Consider the following 23,748-nt stretch of genomic DNA (forward strand, 5'->3'; position numbering starts at 1 on the left):
AGGGTATCAATTCTTCGCCAACAGATCACTTCTTTGGTGTCAAAGAACAGAGCTCCAGCCGCAGAAGTCTTGAAAGTACTAGGTTTGATGGCGGCAGCAATATTGGCCATTCCATTGGCGAGGATGCATATGTGGATTCTTCCATGGCTCCTTTTCACGCAATGGTCTTACCAGGAATTGTCAATGAACCATATGATTCTGATTACAAACTTTTGCAAGAGGGATCTTAAGTGGTGGTTAACGTCACTACATGTCTCAATAGGACGCCCCTTTGTACTCTTCCCTCCACTGTGATCACGGATGCTTCCCTGATAGGGTGGGGGCATTTTCAGGGAACGACTGCCCAAGGCACATGGACGGATCAAGAGTCACACTTGCATGTCAGCGTTGTAGAGATGAGAGTGGTAATTCTGGCGTTGCAGTACTTTCAGGACTCTTTCCCTCTAAGGACAATTGCCATACAGACAGACAATGTCAGTGGTCTGGTATTTGAACAAACCGGGCGGGGCCAAATCTTACCCCCTTTGCCAAGAAGCTTTCAGAATTTGGCAGTGGGCTGTGTCATCCCAGTGCTTTCTGTTGGCAACGTGATAGCGGACAAGCTGAGCAGGGCAATTTTGTTGCCACACAAGTGGTCCCTCAAACAGGAGATTGTGGACAGGATTTTCAGCAGATGGGGCCAGCCTTGCTGCGACCTTCTTGCCAGCCACATCAGCACCAAATGCAGAAGCTACTTTGCCCTGATACCCCCCTCAAGGAGACCCCTGAGGGATGCACTCCTACACGGTTGGCCCCCGGGTCTCCTCTATGCATTTCCCCCAATTCCACTGATACCCAGATTTTTACAGAAAGCAAAGTCGCTGGGAAGGACCGTCATTCTTATAGCCCCTCATTGGCCTCTGCAGATTTGGTTTCTATTTCTTTATCTTCATCTCTTGGAGGATCCATGGATCCTGGACCCAGTTCCCGGGCCTTCTGACTCACCCGTGACCTACATCCTTCCTTGCAGTCACTGAAGCTAACCGCTTGGCTGCTCCAGTTCCCTGTATAGCCAGGCTTCATAATCTTTCATATGACACAAGTCAAATTTTGTTGGCCTCCCACAAACCTTCCACCAGAAGATTGTATTGTAGTAAGTGGAAGAGATTTTCCATTTGGGCTTCTAACAAGTACCTTGACCCTTACAAAGCTCCATTGTCATCCATGCTAGAATTCTTGACTGAGGTTTTTCACGAAGGAGCAGCAGCTGCCGCCGTTAGGGTCCAGTTAGCAGCCATATCTAATTTTCATCTAGGTATTGATGGCCTAAATATTATGCAACACCAGTTATCCAAGGCCTTCCTCAAAGGTACCTTTCATATGAGGCCTCCATTGAAGACTCTTTATTCTCCCTGGAGCTTGAATTTTATGCTATCCCGTATTGTTCTTCATCCCTTTGAACCAGCATCATCTAGTGAGCTCAAGTTTCGGTCTTGGAAAACTATTTTTCTAGTGGCCATTACTTCTGCTCACAGGGTGTCAGAGCTTCAGGCATTGTCTATCAAGCCCCCCCCATATGATTTTTCATCCTGACAGAGTATCCCTTAGAACTAATCCTTCCTTTTTTTGCCTAAAGTATGTTCTGAGACAAACAGCAACCAAGTTATTGAGTTGCCCGTATTTTTCCCCAATCATACCAACACATTGGAATACATGCTGCACAAACTTGATGTTCACAGACAGCTTAGATATTATTTGGACAGAACAAAAGACTTCAGAAAGTCAGGCCAGCTTTTTGTTTCATTCTCTGAAGCCAGAAATGGCAGACCAGTGGCTAAAACAACCCTTTCTAAGTGGCTTTCGGATTGTATCAGCTACACTTACTCATCTGCTAATAGGCCTTTGTTGCATAAAGTGAAGGCGCACTCAACCAGAGCAGTTTCTACTTCGTTGGCCTTTCAAGCCAAGTTACCCCTTGATAATATCTGTGCTGCAGCCACTTGGTCTAAGCCTCACACTTTTATCACTCATTACAAAGTGGACAAGGCCTCCAGGGACAGGGGCTTCCTTTGGTTCTTTGGTCCTGAAAAATGTACTCCTGTGAGCCACCCAGGATTTAGGGTGCTAGGGACGCTACCCATCAGTGATGAATGAACAGCGAGATTGAACAACTTCACATAAAGAAGTTATGTACTCCCCATAACGTTCCATGTGAGTTGTTCATCTCGCCTTCATTCTCACGTCCCTCCCTCACCTGGCTGACAATTGACCTGGAGGCTGACTTCATCCTGGTTTTTCAATGTTCTTCCTGTCTGGGGAGATTAGTCCTCTTTCTAGGGTATGGTACTCGCAGCAAACAAGATCTGAGGTAATTCCAGTAGTGCATCTTGGGATAAGGGGCTTGGTCTCAAAGTACTGGTAATCTTTGAGCTTTGCTAAACAGCCGTGTCAGAGCCGAGGATTGGCTCTGAACCCATCAGTGATGAATGAAGACGAGATGGAACAACTCAAGTGGAACGTTATGGTGAGTACATAACTTCTTTTTTTTGTTTTTCTTATCATCCTATTGCAGAGGACCCTCTGCAGGGATGGCCTCCAGGTCCCCTTCTTCTAGCCTAGTGCTTGCTTAAGATTCATCTATGAGGCTCCTACCTTGTAGGTACAAGAAAAAAACTGATGTCATGGCATCTGATCAGGGAGGAGGCTCCCTTTATACCCAACAGTCCTGATATCAGGGTAGGGTGTCCACCAGCTCAGGGAGGAGGGAGTTTTTTATTCTTGTAATCTGGCTGACCAAGGGCTTCTGAAGCAGAAAATCCCATAAGTCACTGCAACAGTGAATACACTCTGACATCTATATTTTTGGTAAGTGTACACAACTTTACTTTCCTTGGATCTAACCACTCCTTTGACTCTGGGCACAGAGCCTCCTCGCAAAGTTTCAACACGTTTGGATCTCACCCCCTCAGATCTGAAGGCTAAACCTGAAAGGTTTCCTCGGATCAGATCTCCACCATTGGTCTTGGATCCAGTTTCCTTTCGCATACCTTCTCCCTTCTTGTATAGGTCTCCTAGACACCACCATTCAAGATGACCATTGACAGCATCTTTCACTTGTTTCTTCAGAAGTCTGAAGCCAATGTGGACAGGATGATGAGGAAGATGTTCTTCGTGTTTCACTGTTGCAGTCATTACATTTGGGTAATCTGCTGGCAGGTTGCCCTCAGTCGGCCTGATTAACAAAGTCTTGGGTCCTGCGTCGGTTGCTGTCTCTTCTTCCATGACGTCAGGGGTATAAAACATGCAGCCGACGCCATTTTCATCAGTCTGTCTTGCTGCGCCGTGCCCAAAGCAGAAGTAGTTCGCAAGTGCCAGTCGGCTGACTCCTGAAATTTTCGATGTTAAGTTGTCAATCTCGCCTTCATTCTTGCTGGATGGGTTCGGAGCCGATCCTCGGCTCTGACTCGGCCACTTACTAAAGCTCGAGAGCTAATTTTACCAGCTCGAGGCAACCCTATATCCCATGATGTAAGGCGAAGACTACCCAGATCTCGTTTGCCGCTTTCGCTTGCGAGGTGCTTTTTTTTTTTTTTTTTACCAGCTCCAGGTAAGTTTCTTCAAATTCAGACTTTTAGTCTTATCCCTTTAGTTTTAGTCACCCTTGTTGTTGTGTGAACTTTTAACGATTGTTTTAACCCTATTCCCGTTAGTGTTCCCTATTTTTCTGGCTATTTATCCCTTCCCCTAAGTTAGGCCTTAAGCCTCCCCCTTTCCTAATTTTTTCTGTCAGGGATTCTGTGTGGTGTTTGAGTGTGTTTGTATCCCTATTTAAATTTTTTATTATTGGATTGGGTGTTTATTGTGTGTGTGTCTGTGTTTCTTTTTGACTTAGTGTTGCCTCGACACAGCTATGTCGAAGGACATAAAGGTCTCAGGCTTCAAGAAGTGTGACTCGTGCTGTCAGAAGATGTCTCTGACAGACGGTCACACTTCTTGTGTTTACTGCCTGGGACCTCTGCATCTGCAGGACTCTTGTGCTATCTGTCATGCTTTCAGCCCAAGAGTCCTGCAGGAGCGCAGAAATAAATTAATATTGAGGGGCTTATTAAAGCCTGAAAGCTCCCCGACTAAGTCGGCTCCGGGGAAGCCCTCTAAGCCAGTTAAGCCTTCGGCTTCAGGTCCTAAGCCATCGGCTACTGGTTCTCCTTCAGTGTCGAGATCGGCTCCGGCCGGAGCCGATCCTTCTATTTTAGAAGTTACAGTACCGGCTCCATCCGGCACCGATGCTGCTAAATCTGGCCACTCTGTGTCTGCTCCGGCTGGAGCCGACGTATCCTCGGCTCCTTCGGCTCCACTTATCTCATAGAAGAGATCATGACCCCCCTCATTGGAATCGATATGTTCGGCTCAGAGATCACCCCTGCTCTCGGAGCGGAGCCATCAGAGTCGTTCTTTTCGGTCGTCCAGGCTGTCCGATCACGACCTTGAGAGAGTGGTGAGTAGACTATTAAATTCTCAGGCATTGGCCCAAATGCTCCATTGCCTGTCTCAACAGACGGTAGCTATCACACATCCACCTAACATTCCTCCTTCGACTCTCTTACAGAGCTCGGAGCCGGAGCTCCTCGGAGCCGTGACTGTTGTGACTTTGGAGCCAATACCACCCCCTCTTTCGGCTCCGTCGTCCTCTGCTCCGATTTCCTCCTTGAGGCCTTCACTGGAGGGATCCGGGCGTCTGGTCTCTCTCGTCGGCTCCGAGGGGGAGCGAGTGGCATCGGACCCTTGTCCAACTCCGTTCTCCCTCTTGGAGCTTCGGCATCGGTGAGCTCAGCCCCATCGGCCTCAGAGCCGTCCCTGTCGGTGCGGCCTTGAGTTCCTATCTCTTCAGAGTGGGAGCCTTCTGGCCTCTCTGACGGGGGAGCCTTCGAGGTGATGAGGAGTGTACTAGCCCCTGGGCGTAGTCAGCGGTCAGTTCCATCAGCTCCTCCCACTACAGTGCCTGCTGACGTCTCTTCCCACTTTCTGGCTCCCGGACCCAGAGATCCAACACCTCAGGTTTCCCCATTGGGAATATCTTCCTCTTCCGAAGCTTCTCCTGATCCGTCAGGTGAACCTCCGCGTAAGAGGACATGTAAGAGGAAACATCTAGACTCCCCCGAGTCTATTACATCCAGTACTGACTTGGATGAGTCTGAGGGATCCCCAAGGTCCCCCTCTGAGGATGTCTCTTTCTCAGACATCCTTGAACTCCTTAAGCAGAGGGGGAACTGGCCTTCCCTTAATCCTTCTGAGGACGAGTCAGTATACCTGGAGGTGTTCGGGTCTCGACCCTCCACCTCCTGGGTGTCTCTGCCTTTCGACCCACTTATGGACGTGGTGGCGCGGAAGGCGTGGATGGCCCCGGATTCGGTGGAACCCATTCCTCAGAGGCCTTCTAAATTCATTACGGCCCCACCTGATAGGCAATATTTGACAAAAGGTGTCCCGGTTGATGCCATGGTGGTGGCTGCAGCCACCAAGAAGGAACTAGCTGATCCTTCAGTACCTGTCCATCCTCCTAACAAGGATTCTAGGACTATGGATAGGTACGGCAAGCAGATTTTTTCTTCAGCGACCTTTGCCATGCGATCGCTGAACTACTTGTGTCACTTCACCCGCCTTCAAAGAGATGTTCTTAAAGAGTTGGGAGGAGTTTTACAGGATCCGTCAGCTGCTGGGTCTCAGGATAATATTAACTCACAGCTAGGAATCCTAAACTCCATTGTTAACTCCTCCATGCGGCTCATTTCATATGCAGCCGATGGAGCGAGTAGGGCTGCAGGCACTGGAGTGGCTTTAAGGCGCCAATCCTGGATGCAGCTTTGTAATTTTGCAGATCCCTTCAAGGCGTCCTTCACAAACTCTCCCTTTGGTGGCTCGACTTTGTTCGGACCTCAAGTGAAAGACACCTTGACTAGATGTGAACAAGATGGCAAGACTCTTTCTGCCGTAGGAGTCCGTTTCTCCACCCCTTCAAGACCTTACCCAAAAGGTCAGAAGGGAGGGAAAATGTGGTTACGCAAATCTCAAGAAGTCACGCCTGACGCACAAGGTCAGTTTTCCCCCAGAGGCAGAGGGGATAACAACAACAGACGCCGCCCTAGAGGGCAGAGGGAGTCAGCAGAATCAGGGTAGCAGGGAGCCTCTCTCTGACAAACCCTGCCAGCATCCCTGAGATGTTGCCCGATTGTCCACCATCGGAGGCAGTCGGGGGAAGATTATCGCTGTACCCCAAAGCCTGGCTTTCCCCTTCTCAAGACAAATGGGTACAGCCGATCATATCCGAGGGTTACAAAATTCCCTTTATTCAAACCCCAGTTCAGCAAAAGGAAACCCTTCCAGACGTTCCACCCAGTCTAAGGGAACTAGCAATACCAGAGATTTCAAAACTGCTAGCAAAAAGAGCCATCCAGCCAGTCCCAGCAGACCAAATAGGATCCGGGATCTACTCAAGGTTCTTTTTAGTACCAAAAAAGACAGGGGACTGGAGACCAATATTAGATCTCAGCAAACTAAACAAGTTTGTAAAGAAAACAAGATTCCGGATGGTCACGCTTCAGTCCATTCTACCCTTTCTGGGCAAGGACAATTGGATGTGCTCGGTAGATCTTCAGGATGCGTACTATCACATAAAAATTCACAGGCGCTCCAGAAGGTTTCTCCGCTTTCGTCTGGGGACCAGTCACTTCCAATTCAGAGCCCTGCCATTTGGACTCACTACAGCCCCCAGAGTGTTCACCAAATGAGTCTTCATCAAATGTATGGCAGCGGTTACGGCTCACCTGAGACGTCAAGGATTCCAGTTGTTTCCATATCTAGACGACTGGCTCCTCACTGCCACCACCAGGCATCAACTTCTCCAAGCCAGAGATTACACCATTCACATTTGCAGAGGGCTAGGAATTTCTATAAATTTCGAAAAATCTGCATTATCACCTTGTCAATCTATTACTTTTATAGGCGCCAAATTGGACACCGTACAACTTTCAGCAAAGTTAACAGACCAAAGGATCTTGGACATTCAAAATCACGTCCAGGTGATTCTTCTCGGCAACAAAATTCAGGCCAGATTTGCTCTGAAAGTATTGGGTCTTATGGCGGCCGCCATAACACTTCTTCCCCTTGCCCGCTTTTACATGCGTCTTCTACAATGGATGCTGTTCGCCCAATGGTCCTTTCAACAACTTCCCATGCATCACAGGATCATAATAACTCCAATTTGCAAAAGGCATCTGACCTGGTGGATATCGTCCCCTCAAGTCCATCAGGGCAGACCCTTTGTTCCTCCCGCCCCGGTCGCCACAGTTACATCGGACACCTCCCTGATCGGGTGGGGGGGCATTATCAGGGCAGGATGGTCCATGGCATTTGGCAACCTTTCGAATGCCACCTGCACATAAATGTCCTGGAGATGAGAGCAGTGCTTTTAACGTTGCAAGCCCTCAACGACTCTCTTCCCCTGGGAACTATTGCAGTCCAAACGGACAATATGTCCGTAGTGTGGTATATCAACAAGCAGGGCGGAACCAAGTCCTATCCACTGTGTCGAAAGGCTCTCAGACTTGGGCAGTGGGCAATCTCTTCTCAGCGGTTTCTGATAGCAATGCATATCCCCGGGAAATCCAACATCATAGCGGACAGGTTGAGCAGAGCTATTCTCATGCCTCGCGAGTGGTCTCTCAAACAATCTGTGACGGAAGAGGTTTTTCAGAAGTGGGGCCTTCCTTGCTGCGACCTTTTTGCTACACCTCAAAACAGCAAATGCTCTGACTTCTTCTCTCTCTTCCCCCTTCCAGGCTATCCCCCCAGAGACGCTCTAACCCAAGATTGGCCCTGTGGACTTCTTTATGCTTTTCCTCCCTTTCCTCTGATACCACAAGTAATTCAGAAAGCAACCGCCTTGAGAGCCAAGTTGATTCTCATTGCCCCTTATTGGCCTCGACAGATATGGTTTCCATTCCTACATCGTTATCTTTTGGTACAGCCATGGCATCTGGACCCGGTTCCAGATCTTCTGACCCACCAGTCGGGGCAGCTGCACCAATCCATACCTTCTCTAAACCTCACTGCTTGGTTGCTCCGCTTCCATCCCTAGCCAGGCTTCCTGTGATTTCTAATCCTGTCCGGGATATCATAGTAGCTTCCTTTAAATCTTCCACCAGAAGGATTTACACTAGTAAATGGCGACGTTTCTCCTTCTGGGCAAAAGCTAGGAATATAGACCCCTATACTGCTCCGATTCATTCGGTCTTGGACTTCCTAGCCGAGATTTTTCATTCAGGATCTTCTTCCTCCACAGTAAAAGTTCAGCTGGCAGCCATTTCAAATTTTCATATAGGCTTGTTGGACCACAACATTATGTCACATAAACTTTGCAAGGCATTCCTTAGAGGTATTTTTTTACTTAAACCTCCGATTAGAGACGCCCCACCAAAGTGGGATCTAAATTTAATTTTAGCATCCTTGATTTTTCCCCCTTTCGAACCTGCAGCTGCCTGTTCATTGAAATTTCTTTCTTGGAAGACACTCTTTCTAGTTGCCATTACTTCTGCCAGGAGAGTATCTGAGCTTCATGCCCTCTGCATGCATCCTCCCTACTTAATCTTCCACAAAGACAGAGTTTCTCTAAGGACTAATCCGTCTTTCTTGCCTAAAGAGGCATCGCAGACGAACTTAAATCAATCCATTGATCTTCCAGTTTTTTTCCCAAATTATTCTAATAGAGCGGAACAAAAACTACATTATCTTGATGTTCACCGCCAACTCAGATATTATCTGGACAGAACCAAACATTTTAGGAAATCTGATCAACTGTTTTTATCCTATGCAGAGAACAGGAAAGGCCTTCCAGTATCCAAGGTAACTCTATCTAGATGGCTGTCTTCTGTGATTACTTGCATTTATCAGCTCAGAGGTAAAGAGTTGATTTCTAGGCCAAAAGCCCATTCTACCAGAGCTCTCTAGCTACATCTACAGCTTTTCAGGCTAGACTTCCAATAGACACTATTTGTGCAGCAGCCACATGGGCCTCTCCTCATACCTTTGTTTCACATTACAAATTAGACTTGGCCTCCAGAGACAGAGCGAATTTTGGTTCCACCGATGTCCTTCAAGGATGCATCTGCAGTCATAACATATGGGTTGTCCTGCCTCAGGCAGCCCTTCGGTCGGCCGGATTCCAAAGTCTGGGTCTGGCCTCGGCTGATGTCGCACTTTCCCCGACGTCAGAGCGTCTGGGGTATAAAAGCATCAGCCAACGCCATTTTCCTCAGTCTTTCTTGCCGCACGGTGCCCGAAGCAGAAGCAATTCGCAAGTGCCGGTCGGTCAGATCCTCTGATAAGAAGAAATTCAGCTACCGAAGACTTCGAAAAAGCTAAGTACCCCGTTGGGGACTCTTTCTTGCCTCAGCCAATGTCAGATAAAGTAAATAATTGTTTAACTTGTGGGAAACAAATACCTCATAAGGATTTCCACTCTTACTGCCTCCCTTGCTTAGGCCCAGACCACGACGTCTCGGCCTGTTCAGCCTGCGCTTCCTTCAACCGACGGACTCTTAGACGTCGGTCGGAGTTTGCAGAGGAATTCTTTGGGGCTAATTTCGGATATAAGATGCCGTCGGAGACTCCGACTTCACATTTGGTGAAAAAACGGAAAGACAAGGACCGACACTTGCGGCCTGCGGTTTCGGCTGAAACCACGGTAAGGCCTACTGCAAGTGTCTCGGTTTCGGCCGAAACCGAGTCCTCGGAGCTTCCTTTAACCGAATCCACTCAACCGACCACCGCGGCCCTGGAGGCCCCGGCTGAGTCGGCTACCGAGCTTCCTACCGAAACCAGTGTCCAGGAAATGTCCGACACCATTCCTTTGGACAAATCTACTCCTGCACGTGGGGCAGCTAGACCCCCTGCTTCCATGTCCATTAAGGCCTTTTCCAGGGCTAAAGCTGCCAAACTTACTAAAGCTTTGCCTTTCAAAACCACCTCCCAGAGGCTTTCTTCTTCTAGTTCTCAGATCCTCAGCCTTGCAGAGGATCTTATCTCTTTAATTAGAGGTTCCTCAACCGGACAGGGGCTCTCACCCACCACCAGACAAAAGGCCCCGGACTGAGCCCTCTGACCAACACTCTTCAGATGAGTCTACGGATGGATCTGAGTTAACAGACCACCAGGAGGAGGCTTATTCCCCCTATGAGGATTCTGATGCTGAAGAATCTATTCCTTCGGCCTCCCCTCCTGAAGAGTTTTCTTTTGGTGAGACTCTACATTCCATGAGAGAGCATTTTCAATGGCAGGGTCAGGAATTTTCTGATTCTAGAAAGAGATTAAGGACCTTTTTGCATTTGCCTCAGCATAGGCCCTTAGCTATACCTCCTGTTTTGCATGTTATTGATGATGTGTACAATGATGTTAGTACAGCCCCTGATACTCTCCCCCCAGCACCTGCCAAACCTGATAGATACTACAGGGTCCCGGATTCTTATTTCCATCTGTATAAGGCCCATTCCGCAGACCCAGACACTATTTCTCAGGGCCCTAAAGGGGTTGCAGCTGCCACTGCCAAAAATCCTCTCCCTTCTGAAAGGGAATCTAGAGCTTTAGAGAGATGGGGAAAGAAGGTATATACTTTTGCAACTCTTTCTGTGAGGGCATTAAATTGTCAATTTCATATGATACAGTACCAAGAGTATTTGTTAGATGAACTGAATAAGAAACTTTCTTCTTCTGAACCCCTTGACCGTAAATCCCTTCAGGACCTGGTACATAACTCACAGCAGGTTAGTAATCATTTCTTAAAGTGTGGTTATGATGCACTGGAGGCTTCATGTAGGTCAGCTATGACTGGGGCAGTTATTCGTAGGCATGCCTGGCTGAAGGAGCAATCCCTGCCAGACCATGTTAAAGCTAAACTCCTGGATGCTCTAATGGAAAAACAAAAATTATTTGGCTCCTCGGCTCAGGAGGTCTTAAAGAAGTTTGAAGAAAAGGCTAAATCTGTGCAAACAGTTAAGGATTTTCTGCAAGTACAACCACCGAGATTCAGCAGAAACTGGCCTACTAAGAATTGGTTCTTTCCAGACTCAGACAGAGCCCAGAGAGGCAGGAACAGGCATCCCAGAGGTAGAGGGCAAGCTAGGGGCTCCTACAGAGGCCATCAGTTGCAGCCTACCAACCAGAGAGGTAGTGCAGCAACAGCAACAACAACTATTACTCCAGGACAGACGCAATGACTTCACTTTGATTCCGCCTACCAGGGCTCAATTGGAAGCACCCTTGGGCGGAAAGCTTTCTTTATTCTCAAAAAACTGGCATTATATTACAAGGGACACATGGACACTGCAAATAATAGACAAAGGATACAGGTTCCACTTCCGCACTTTGCCAAGAAGAAACGGAATGCCAAACCTGCCACCAAATCAGAGGGCAGAGGCTTTACAGCAGATCAACAACTTACTTCAAATGAAAGCCATAGAAAAGGTACCTCTTTCAGAACAAGGTCAAGGATTCTACTCCAGACTATTCCTTGTTCCAAGAAAAGAAAATCAATGGAGGCCTATTCTCGACCTGTCCGCAGTAAATACTTTCCTCATTGTGCCAAAATTCAAGATGCTGACCCTACAGCAACTTCTTCCCATGCTGGGCAAGGAGTCTTGGCTGGTGACTCTAGATCTCAAGGAGGCATACCTGCATGTCCCTATTCGACCAAGTTGCAGAAGACACCTCAGATTTCTTGCGGGATCAGAGCATTATCAATTCTCAGCATTGCCCTTTGGCTTATCTACTGCGCCCAGAGTATTCACGAAATGCCTGGCATCAGTAATTGCACACTGCAGACTTCAGGGGATTCAAATCTACCCATATCTGGACGACTGCCTTATACAAGCGGACAACAAGGAAAATTTGATAAAGGACTTGGCATATGCCATCCACCTACTACAGGCCTTGGGATACGCAGTCAACATCCAAAAATCAAGACTTGTTCCATCCCAAAGGATAACCTTTTTGGGTGCAGCTCTAGACACAACCACCCAAATGGCATTTCTCACAGAAGAAAAACAAAAGCAACTTCCGGATTACTTCATGAATCTGACAAGACAAACTCGGCTAACTGCAAGAAAAATCCTGCAGGCCCTGGGTTACATGGCATCCTGCATAATTCTGATTCCACAGGCCAGGCTGCATATGGGAAAATTACAGTGGTACCTAAGGAGTGTATGGTCTCAGCACAGTCACAGTTTAGAAGCTTTGATACCAATTATTCCTTGCCTTCAAAAGGAATTCCTGTGGTGGGCTCATGCCTGCCAGTCTAACAGAGGGGTTGCCTTTCAACAAACCAAACTACAGTCCCAGTTCATGCCAGGAAAAGAAAATGTACTGGCAGACAGCTTAAGCAGAACTACCATGGATGCACACGAATGGATGCTGCACCCAGATATCTTCCTACTCATAACAAAAGCATGGGGACAGCCGGAGATAGATCTGTTCGCTTCCCCCCACAAACATCAACTGAAGACATTCTGCTCAAGGACGTATCACCCAAAAGCTTGAAGGGTGGACTCCCTCTCTTTCAGCTGGAAAGCTCTAAAAGTATATGCCTTCCCACCTCTCCCGTTAATGTCCAAGGTTTTACTGAAGATCAGGGCAGAACAGCCAAGAGTGATTCTGATAGCTCCAGACTGGCCAAGGCAGCACTGGTACCCACTACTGAGGAGCATGTCACAGGCGAAACCATGGCCTCTCCCCCTATGGCCTCTTCTTCTGACGCAGAACAACTTCAAGATCTTGCATCCCAACTTGAAAACATTGCAACTAACTGTCTGGAAAATTCCATAAATCCCCCTCACAATAACTTATCACAGAGAGTAAAGGACATTATTATGGAAGCTCGACGGCCTTCCACAAGGAAGACATACTCAGCAAAATGGAAAAGATTTCTCATTTGGAGCACAACAAAAGGCTTAGATGTGACAGTGGCGACTATGACACATATTCTGGAATACTTAGCAGAATTGTTCCACAACGGCCTGTCCTATTCTTCCATAAAGATTCATGCCTCAGCAATTTCAGCAGAATACAATGTGGATCCACCTATCTTCTCGCACCCTCTCCTCAGGCAATTTCTGAGGGATCAAAAACATCAATCCTCCAAGAAAACCCTCTTTACCTACTTGGGATCTCAACTTTGTGCTGGAGAAACTAACCAGCAGCATCGGCGGATCTACAGTTTCTGTCTTGGAAAACCGCATTCCTTCTGGCCATAACTTCAGCAAGAAGAGTATCTGAGTTACAAGCTTTAATGGCAGTACAGCCATTTCTTATCTTCCATCAGGACAGAGTCTCACTAAGAACCAATCCTACTTTTATGCCAAAGGTGGTATCTAGGGTATCCCTGAACCAAGCTATTCACTTGCCTACATTCTTCCCAAATCCACAAAACAGAGGGGAAAAGCTTCTACACACTCTGGATATACACAGACAACTACGCTACTACTTGGACAGAACTAAACGTTTCAGAAAAACTGACCAACTCCTTGTAGCATATGCTGCTGGGGTACAAGGAAAAGCAATTTCCAAACAGACAATTTCAAAGTGGATAGGAAATTGCATTCGATTTTGTTACTCCTTTCATGGAAAGACAGTTCCTGCAAACATCAGGCCTCATTCAACAAGGGCCACAGCCACCACTACAGCCTTCCTAAGAGGGGTGGCTACCAAGGACATTTTAGAAGCTGCTACATGGAGCCCCGTGCATACATTTGCCAAACATTACAATTCACCTTTATACTCCAGATCCAGAGCGGGTTTTGCTACAGCAGTCCTGCAAGGGATCTTAACTACACCATCCTTTTCTTAGTACCTCCTCCCCCAGATTGGCTGTGGTATTCTACCCATATGTTATGACTGCAGATGCATCCTTGAAGGACATAGTACAGTTTTGTACCTACCATAAATGTAGATGTCCGATAGGTATGCATCTGCAGTCAGGGTTACCCTCCCTCCTTCCCCTCTGTGGTATTCCTAGGGTACTTACCCCTCCATTAGCTAGCTGGGGGATCTATTATGGTGTATTTGTTTGTGTGTGTATATATATATATATATATATATATATATATATGTATGTATATATATTTTTTGAAAAATGTTTGGAATTTTACTGCATTCCTCCAAATTTGGCCTTCCTAGAGGGCACCTGGCATCTGGGGCAAGAAACACTGAGGAAAATGGCGTCGGCTGATGCTTTTATACCCCAGACGCTCTGACGTTGGGGAAAGTGCGACATCAGCCGAGGCCAGACCCAGACTTTGGAATCCGGCCGACCGAAGGGCTGCCTGAGGCAGGACAACCCATATGTTATGACTGCAGATGCATACCTATCGGACATCTACATTTATGGTCGGTACAAAACTGTACTTTCTCAAGAGTATGTTCCATTGAGCCACCCAGGATAGATGTGCTAGGGACGCGGTCCCATCCAGCAAGAATGAAGGCGAGATTGACAACTTAACATTAAGAAGTTATGTACCTACCATAACGTTACATGTTAGTTGTCTTCTCTCGCCTTCTTTCTTGCGTCCCGCCCACCATCCCCCTTGCCTGGTCAGACCGAGAAAATTGTGCCTCTTACCTTAAGAGGCTTAATCCTTTTTTCTAGCTAATCAGCTTTTCTAGTGTCACTAGATTAGGTTGATCCTTTTCGGGGGATTATTATTATTATTACCTCTTCCTCCTCCTTTCCAGTTGGAGGAATATATTACATAATTTCCTTAGCTACCAAATGAGATCTGGGTAGTCTTCGCCTTGCATCATGGGATATAGGGTTGCCTCGAGCTGGTAAAATTAGCTCTCGAGCTTTAGTAAGTGGCCGAGTCGGAGCCGAGGATCGGCTCCGAACCCATCCAGCAAGAAAGAAGGCGAGAGAAGACAACTAACATGGAACGTTATGGTAGGTACATAACTTCTTATTTTTGAGTTTCATGACTGAAGTCTTCAACCTAAAGCTAAGTACCCCAGTGGGGAAACTTTTTCTTGCTCCTTACTGATGTCAGTAAAAGTTAATAATTGTATTACTTGTGTGAAGCAAATACCTCATAAGGATTTTCATTTGTACTGTATTTCTTGCCTAGGCCCTGACCACAACGTGCCTTGCTGTCGGTTTTGTGCTAAATTTAACCAACACACTATTAAGCATCGGTATATTTTTGCATCTAAATATATTGGCTCAAGATTTAACTGTCCAGAAATGTCTTCAGTTAGCAATCCGACTACCGGAATTCACAAAAAACGCAAAGAAAAAGACAGACAGGCCGTCGAGGTCCAAAACGGATGACGAAGCTTCTCCTAAGCCAGTTGCCGGTTCCCCGGTACTCAGTGAGGCGCTTTCGCAGCCCTTGATACCCACTACTTTTGATTCGCAGGCCTCTACTGAGACCCATTCGGAGTCTGGTATGCCACGAGACACTTTAAGTATTGAACCCGCGGATGTGTCTACCTTAGATGGGTCTGGAGTCGCTGAGCAGGCACCGGCTTCTGAGGGTGTGTTCAGGCCTAAAGATTTGTATATTAAACCGACACCATCTTTAAAACCACAGCCAAAATCAACTTCTATGTCTAAAAAAAATTGATGCTTGGACCACGTGCACAGGCCCCTATGCCTAAAAAACAAATGATCAAAATGGCTGAGAATTTCATTACCTTGATCAGGGGTTCCCAACCCCCTCCTGCTAAGAGGCCTAGGAAAGGCACTGATTATGCATCTTCAGATCAGGTTTCCATTTCTTCTGATTCCTCTTCTGATCAAGAATTGTCTATTCCACCTTATGAGGACTCTGATGCAGAAGAATCCATCTCTTCTGCTTCTCCTCCTGAGGATTTTTCTTTTGGAGAAACTTTGCATACCTTAAGGGAACATTTTCTTTGGGAGAGTCAGGATTTTTCAGAATCCAAAAAAGGGCTTAGGGATTTCCTTCTTCCTCAGCATAGGCCTTTGGCTATACCTCCTGATGTTAAGTTGTCAATCTCGCCTTCATTCTTGTTGGATGGTTTCGGAGCCGAACCTCGGCTCCGACTCGGCCTAATACTAAACCTCGAGAGCTATTTTTACCGGCTCGAGGCTATACTATGTCCCATAATGCTAGGCGCGATAGACCCAGATCTCGTTTGCCGCTTCAGCTACGAAGTTGCATTTTTCACCGGCTCCAGTTCGTATTCTAAATTGTTGTATCTTTACTTAGTTTTTTGACAGAATTTTTCTTAGTAGTTTATTTAATTAGTAATTTTAGAGATAGCGACTAGTCCCCCCCCCCCCCTTTTCTGTAGTATTTCCCTACCTTTCTTCCACCCTTAAGGTGGTTGGGCCTCTAGCCCTCCCTTTAGTAGTAGTACAGATTCCCCTTAAGAGTGTGTGTGGAATTTCTGTCTATTTTTACTATTAGTTTACAAAAGCTTTTTCTTTATTGATAGTGTCTTTTTTGTGTGTTAGTATAAGTGTTAGACTACTGTATCCCCTGTGGTATCATGTCAAAGGATACCAAGGTTTCGGGATTCAAGAAGTGTGACTCGTGCTGTCAGAAGATGTCTCTGACAGATGGTCAAACTTCTTGTGTGTATTGTTTGGGCCCTCTGCACCTGCAGGACTCTTGTTCCATCTGTCACGCTTTCAGCCCTAGAGTCCCGCAGGAACGCAGAAATAAGCTCATTCTCAGAGGCTTATTAAAGCCTGAAGGTTCTCCGTCTAAGCCTATGACTGGAAAACCTTCAAAGCCCGCCAAATCGTTGGCTCCATGTTCGGAGCCTGCGCCGAGTGGCCCTCTTTCTGCCTCATCGGTTCCTGCTGGAACCGACACATCGAGGCCTCAGTCGGCTCTGACTTAGGTCTCCTTCACTGGAGTCTGTTAGATCGGCTCCGAAATCCCCCTTGCTGTCAGAGCGGAGCCATAGGTCTCACTCCTCTATGTCTTCCAGGCTCTCGGACCATGATCTTGAGAGGATAGTCAGTAGGCTTTTGAAGTCGCAGGCGCTGGCCCAAGTATTGCATAGCCCATCTCAACAGACAAGGGACTACCCCAATGCCTGCTCAAGTTCCTCCTCCGACTCTTCCTTCGAGCACGGAGCCGGAGGCCGTCGGGCTTGCTATCGTGGGGGTGTCGGAACCGATTCCACCCTTATCGTTTCCTTCGTCGGCTCCGATCCCTTCATTGGCTCCGTCCCTGGATGGATCCGGGCACAGAGACTCCATCGTTGGCTCCTAGGGGGCGAGTGGCATCGGACCCTTATCCGACCCCGTTCTCCCTCTCGGGGCCTCGGCGCAGGTGAGTTCGGCCCCGACATTGGCCTTGGAGCCGTCCCTCTTGGTGCCGGGAGAAGCTCTCATCTCCTCGGAGCTGGGTCCCTCTTCCCTGCCTGACAGGGGCGCCTTTGAGGTCATGAGCATGCTGGCTCTCATACCGGCACCACAGTCCGCCTTGTCGGCCCCTCCCTCCATGGTGCCTGCTTCGGCCTCTGCCTACCCCCCCGAACCCAAATGCGGAGAACCGACACTCCAGGCTGCTCCTTTGGGCATTTCCTCCTCTTCTGAGGCCTCCCTTGATCCTGCGGGGGAGCCCCCTCAGAAGAGGACTTGTAAGAGGAAGCATGTTGACTCCCCTGAGTCATTGACATCTGACACTGACCTGGATGATTCGGAAGGGTCCCCAAGGTCCCCCTATGAGGATGTCTCTTTTTCTGACATCCTAGAGATCCTTAAACAGAGAGGAAACTGGTCCGCCCTCAACCCTTCCAAGGACGAGTCTGTGTACCTGGATGCATTCGGTTCTCGCCCTTCCACCTCCTGCGTGTCCCCGCCTTTCGACTCACTCATGGAAGTGTTGGCTCGGAAGGCGTGGACGGCTCCGGATACTATGGAACCAACCCCCCAGAGACCTACAAAATTCATTACAGCCCCTGCTGACGAGCAATTTCTCTCTAAGGGCGTCCCGGTTGATGCCATGGTGGTGGCGGCGGCAGCCACTAAGAAGGAGTTGGCTGACCCTTCAGTACCTGTCCATCCTCCTAATAAGGAATCTAGGACTATGGATAGGTATGGCAAGCGGATGTTTTCTTCAGCGACCTTTGCCATGCGGTCGCTGAATTACCTGTGCCATTTCACCTGTCTTCAGAGAGACCTTCTTAAAGAACTGGGTGATACCTTACAGGACCCAACAGCTGTGGCGTCTCAGGACAAGATAAACTCCCAGCTGGGAACCCTGAACTTGATTGTCAACTCCTCCATGCGGCTCATTTCTTATGCAGCCGATGGAGCGAGTAGGGCCGCAGGCACGGGCGTTGCTCTAAGGAGACACGCCTGGATGCGGCTTTGCAACTTTGCTGACCCCTTCAAGGCGTCTTTCACTAACACCCCCTTTGACGGTTGTGCCTTGTTTGGACCTCAAGTTAAGGATACATTGACCAGGTGCGAGCAGGAAGGCAAGACTCTCTCTGCCATGGGAGTCCGTTTTTCCACCCCTTCTAGACCTTACCCTAAGGGTCAAAAGGGTGGAAAAATGTGGTTCTGCAAACCCCAGGGAGTACTGCCTGACGCATGTGGTGAGCTTACCTCCAGAGACAGCGGAGGGAATAATAACAGATGCCGCCCTAGGGGCAGGGGGTGGGGGGGTCCGCAAAATCAGGGTAGCAGAAAATCTTTCTCTGGCAAACCTTCCAGCACCCCTGAGGAGCTGCCCGACTGTCCATCTTCGGAGGCAGTCGGGGGAAGACTTTCACTGTACCCAGAAACCTGGCATTCCCTCACACAAGACAAATGGGTACGGTCGATCATATCCGAGTGTTACAGAATCTCCTTCATCCACACCCCACAACAACCAAAAGGGCCTCTTCCAGACGTTCCACCCGGTCTGAGAGACCAAGCAGCGTCAGAAATTTCAAAGCTGCTATCAAAAAGAGCCATCCAGCCAGTCCCAGCAGACCAACAAGGATCCGGAATCTACTCCAAATTCTTTTTGGTACCAAAGAAGATGGGACTGGAGACCCATTTTAGATCTCAGCAGGCTGAACAAGTCTCTCCAAAGAATGAAATTCCGCATGGTCATGCTTCAGTCCATTCTACTCTTTGTGGGTCAGGACAATTGGATGTGCTCTATAGATAGATCTTCAGGATGCGTACTATCATATCAAAATGAACAGGCGATCCAGAAGGTTTCTCCGCTTCCGGCTGGGAGCCAGTCACTACCAATTCAGAGCCCTGTCCTCTAGCCTCACCACAGCCCCCAGGGTGTTTACCAAATGCATGGCAGTGGTTGCGGCTCACCTGAGACAACGAGGATTCCAGGTGTTTCCATATTTAGATGGCTGGCTCCTTACTGCCACCACCAGGCACCAACTACTTCAAGCCAGGGATTACGCTGTACAAACGTGCAAAGCGCTAGGCATCTTTGTAAACTTCGAAAAGTCTGCCTTGTCAGCATATTACCTTCATAGGCGCCATGTTAAACACGGTGGAGTTGTCAGCAAAACTACCTACACAGTTTCAAACATTCGCAGCCATGTCCAAATCCTACTACAGCAGGACAGAGTCCAAGCCAGATTTGTACTAGAAACACTTGGTCTAATGGCAGCAACAATCACCTTGCTCCCCCTAGCTCGTTTTCATATGCGGATACTACAGTGGATGCTTTTTTCCCAATGGTCCTTCCAGCAGCTTCACATGTCACACAACATTTTCATCACTCAGTCATGCAAGAGATACACCTCTCTTGGTGGATGGTCTCGCCTCAGGTGCTTCAAGGCAGACCTATTGTTCTCCCCCCTCCGGTTGCCACCGTGACTAAGGATGCCTCCCTGATAGGGGGGGGGGCATTTTCAGGGCAGGACAGTTCAGGGCACATGGCAACCATTCGAGTGCTACTTGCACATCAACGTCTTGGAAATGAGAGCGGTACTTTTAGCGTTGCAGGCCCTTCAGGACTCTCTTCCCACCGGGACGATTGCAATTCAGGCAGACAAATATGTCTGTAGTGTGGTACATCAACAAGCAGGGCGGAACCAGGTCCTACCCCTTATGTCGGGAAGCGCTCAGACTTTGGCAGTGGGCGATCTCTTCTCAACAGTTTCTGGTAGCAACGCATATTCCCAGGAAGTCCAACGTAGTAGCGGACAGATTGAGCAGGGCCATTCTCATGCCCTATGAGTGGTCTCTCAACCAGCTAGTAGCGGAACAAATATTCAGAAGGTGGGGTCAGCCTTGCTGCGACCTTTTCGCAACCCCTCAAAACAGCAAGTGTCAGGAATTCTTCACCCTTTTTCCTCTTCCAGGTCTACCTCCCAGAGACGCTGTTGTCCACGATTGGCCCCGTGGTCTTCTGTATGCCTTTCCCTTAATCACTCAGTTAGTCCAGAAAGCAATTGCCTTGAGATCCAGGATGATCCTCATTGCCCCTTACTGGCCCTGACAAGTTTGGTTTCCGTTCCTGCAATGTCATCTGCTGGAGCAGCCCTGGCATCTGGTCCCAGTGCCAGACCTTCTAACCCATCAATCGGGCGGGCTGCACCAATCCCTTCCATCTCTCAACCTCACAGCTTGGTTGCTCCACTTCCAACCATAGCCAGGCTTCCCTTAATTTCTCAGTACGTGATATTGTCCTTGCCTCTCACAAGTCTAACACCACAAGGACGTATGCTAGTAAATGGAAACGGTTCTCTATTTGGGCAAGAAAAAATCAAGTTGACCCGTTCACAGCTCCTGTCCAAACAGTTCTAGAATTTTTGGTGGAACTTTTCCAAATGGGCTCTTCTTCAGCCACTATCAGGGTCCAGTTGGCGGCTATTGCAAATTTCCACGTTGGCTTGTCAGAGGCCAGTATTATGTCCCACAAGCTTTGCAAAGCCTTTCTGAAAGGAACCCTATTACTTCGGCCCCCGGTTAAAGATCCTCCTCCACCGTGGGATCTAAATTACTGTCTTCCTTAATTCTTCCTCCCTTTGAGCCAGCTGCTTCCTGCTCGGTGAAACTGCTCTCCTGGAAAACACTTTTCTTAGTAGCCATTACCTCAGCGAGAAGGGTTTCGGAACTACAAGCACTCTCTGTGCGCCCTCCTTATCTTGTTTTTCACAAAGATAGAGTGTCTCTTAAGACTAATCCATCTTTTTTACCTAAGGTACTCTCTGAAAAAAATCTCAATCAGACCATTGATCTTCCAGTCTTCTTCCCAAATTATACGGATAGAGCTGAGAGAAGATTACATTATTTGGACGTTCACCGTCAACTACGTTTCTGTCTGGATAGAACTAAACAGACGAGAAAATCAGAACAGCTCTTCCTGTCTTATGCTGAAGGAAAGCAAGGCCGGCCAGTTTCTAAAGTAACCTTGTCCAGATGGTTGACCGCTCTTATCACATTAATCTATCAATTGAGGCATAAGGAACTCCCTGCAAAGCCTAGAGCTCATTCAACTAGAGCATTAGCTTCCTCAGTAGCCTTTCAAGCAAGGTTACCTATGGATTGTATTTGTGCAGCGGCCACATGGGCCTCCCCTCATAACTTCATTTCTCATTACAAACTGGACATAACCTCCAGAAGTTGGGCTGATTTTGGTTCCACTGTACTCAAGAGTCTGTTCCATTGAGCCACCCGGGACTAAGGTGCTAGGGACGCTGTCCCATCCAGCAAGAATGAAAGCGAGACTGACAACTTAACATTGAGATGTTATGTACTTACCATAACGTTCCATATTGTCGTCTTCTCGCCTTCTTTCTTGCGTCCCACCCTCCATCCCCTTAGCCTGGAAAGACCTAGAGTATCTTGTGCGAGGTGTTTTTTTTTTTTTTGTCACCAGAGTTATCTCCTCAGCTAGCTCTCTTGCTCCCCCTTGGTAGCCCTTGTAAAGTTTGTATGTAGAGGAGATTAGATATAGTTGTGTTAATATATTCTCTCTTGTGGTGGGACATATATGTCCATAGTGTTAGCTATCAAACGAGATCTGGGTATATCACGCCTAGCATTATGGGACATAGTATAGCCTTGAGCCGGTAAAAAATAGCTCTTAAGCTTTAGTATTAGGCCGAGTCGGAGCCGAGGTTCCGCTCCGAACCCATCCAGCAAGAAAGAAGGTGAGAAGAAGACAACTAACATGGAACGTTATGGTAAGTACATAACTTCTCATTCTAGACATTGTTGATGATGTTTTCTCAGAGTCCAGCATGGCCCCTGATTCCCTGCCTCCAGCTCCTAGTAAGCCAGACAGATATTACAGGGTTCCTGACTCCCACTAATTCCTTTTTAAAAACCCTACTGCTGACCGTGAAACAATTTCTCAGGGTCCCAAGGGTGTTAAGGCTTCTACTGCTAAAAATCCTACCCCTTCTGATAGAGACTCCAGGGCGCTGGAGAGATGGGGTAAGAAGGTTTACATGTCTGTAACCTTGGCAATCAGGGCTTTACACTGTCAATTTCATATGCTTAAATATCAGCAGCATGTCATGGGCTTACGTAAACAAAAAACTATGTTGATTTCTGACTGTGTGGAAAATAAAGTGTTACAGGATTTATTGCATTCAGCTGAACAAGTTGGAAAGCATACTTTGCAATGTGGTTTTGATTCCTTGGAAGCCTCTTGCAGGGCCACTGTAACTGGATCTGTGATAAGAAGGCATGCTTGGCTCAAGGAGCAACATCTGCCTGATCATGTTAAAGCAAAACTGTTGGATGCTCCTTTACAACAGGACAGTCTATTTGGTAATAAGGCAGAAGTTGGTTTGAAAAAGATTGAAGACAAAGCTAAATCTATGCAAACTGTAAAGTATTTCCTACAAGTGCAGCCACTCGGGTTCAGTAGGCACTGGCCTACTAAGAATTGGTCCTTTCCAGTACCCACCAGAGCAGCTCAGGTCAAACCCAGACACTCCAAAGGCTCCAGGTTTCAGTTGCAAGGAACTTACAGAAAAAAACAATGGGGAGCCTCCACCTCCAAATCTGGAAGTAGCAAGGCACCTCCCTACGGTAAGCAGTCTGTGACTTTTCTCTGCCATTTACAAGCACTTATCTTTTGGCATTCCCTTTGGGGGAAAACTAGCACTTCATGCACAAAATTGGCATCTAATTACCCAGGACAAGTGGGTTTTAAATATAGTATCCCAGAGATACAGATTTCATTTCCACACGTTGCCAATTCCAAACGGATGGCCAAATCTGCCTCCAAATCAGTGGGCAGAGGCCCAGAAACAAGTTATTTCCCTCATGAATATGGGGGCTATTCAACCAGTACCAGAAAAGGAAAAGGGACAAGGTTTTTATTCAAAACTTTTCCTGGTACCCAGAAAAGACTAATCATGGCGTCCAATTCTGGACTTCTAAATACATTCCTGGACGTTCCAAAATTCAAGATGCTGACTCTACAACAGTTGCTGTCTATGCTAGGCAAGGATGCCTAGTTGTTAACTCTAGACTTAAAAGAGGCTTACCTGCATATCCCAATCAGGGAATCTTGCAGAAGATACTTCCGCTTCAAAGCAGTCTATTTGCATTACCAGTTCTCTGCACTGCCCTTTGGCTTATCTACTGCGCCCAGGGTCTTCACAAGTGCCTGGCACCAGTAATTGCATTTTGCAGACAAAGAAACATTCAAATTTATCCTTATCTGGACGATTGTGTAATTCAGGCAGAAAACAAGGACACCCTTCTACATCATCTGGCATTTGTAAAAAGGTTTCTAACTTGCCTAGGGTACACCATAAACGAAAAGA

Source organism: Protopterus annectens, chromosome 3.part0, assembly GCF_019279795.1.
Source record: "Protopterus annectens isolate FY-2018-M chromosome 3.part0, PAN1.0, whole genome shotgun sequence".
Taxonomy (NCBI): Eukaryota; Metazoa; Chordata; order Ceratodontiformes; family Protopteridae; genus Protopterus; species Protopterus annectens.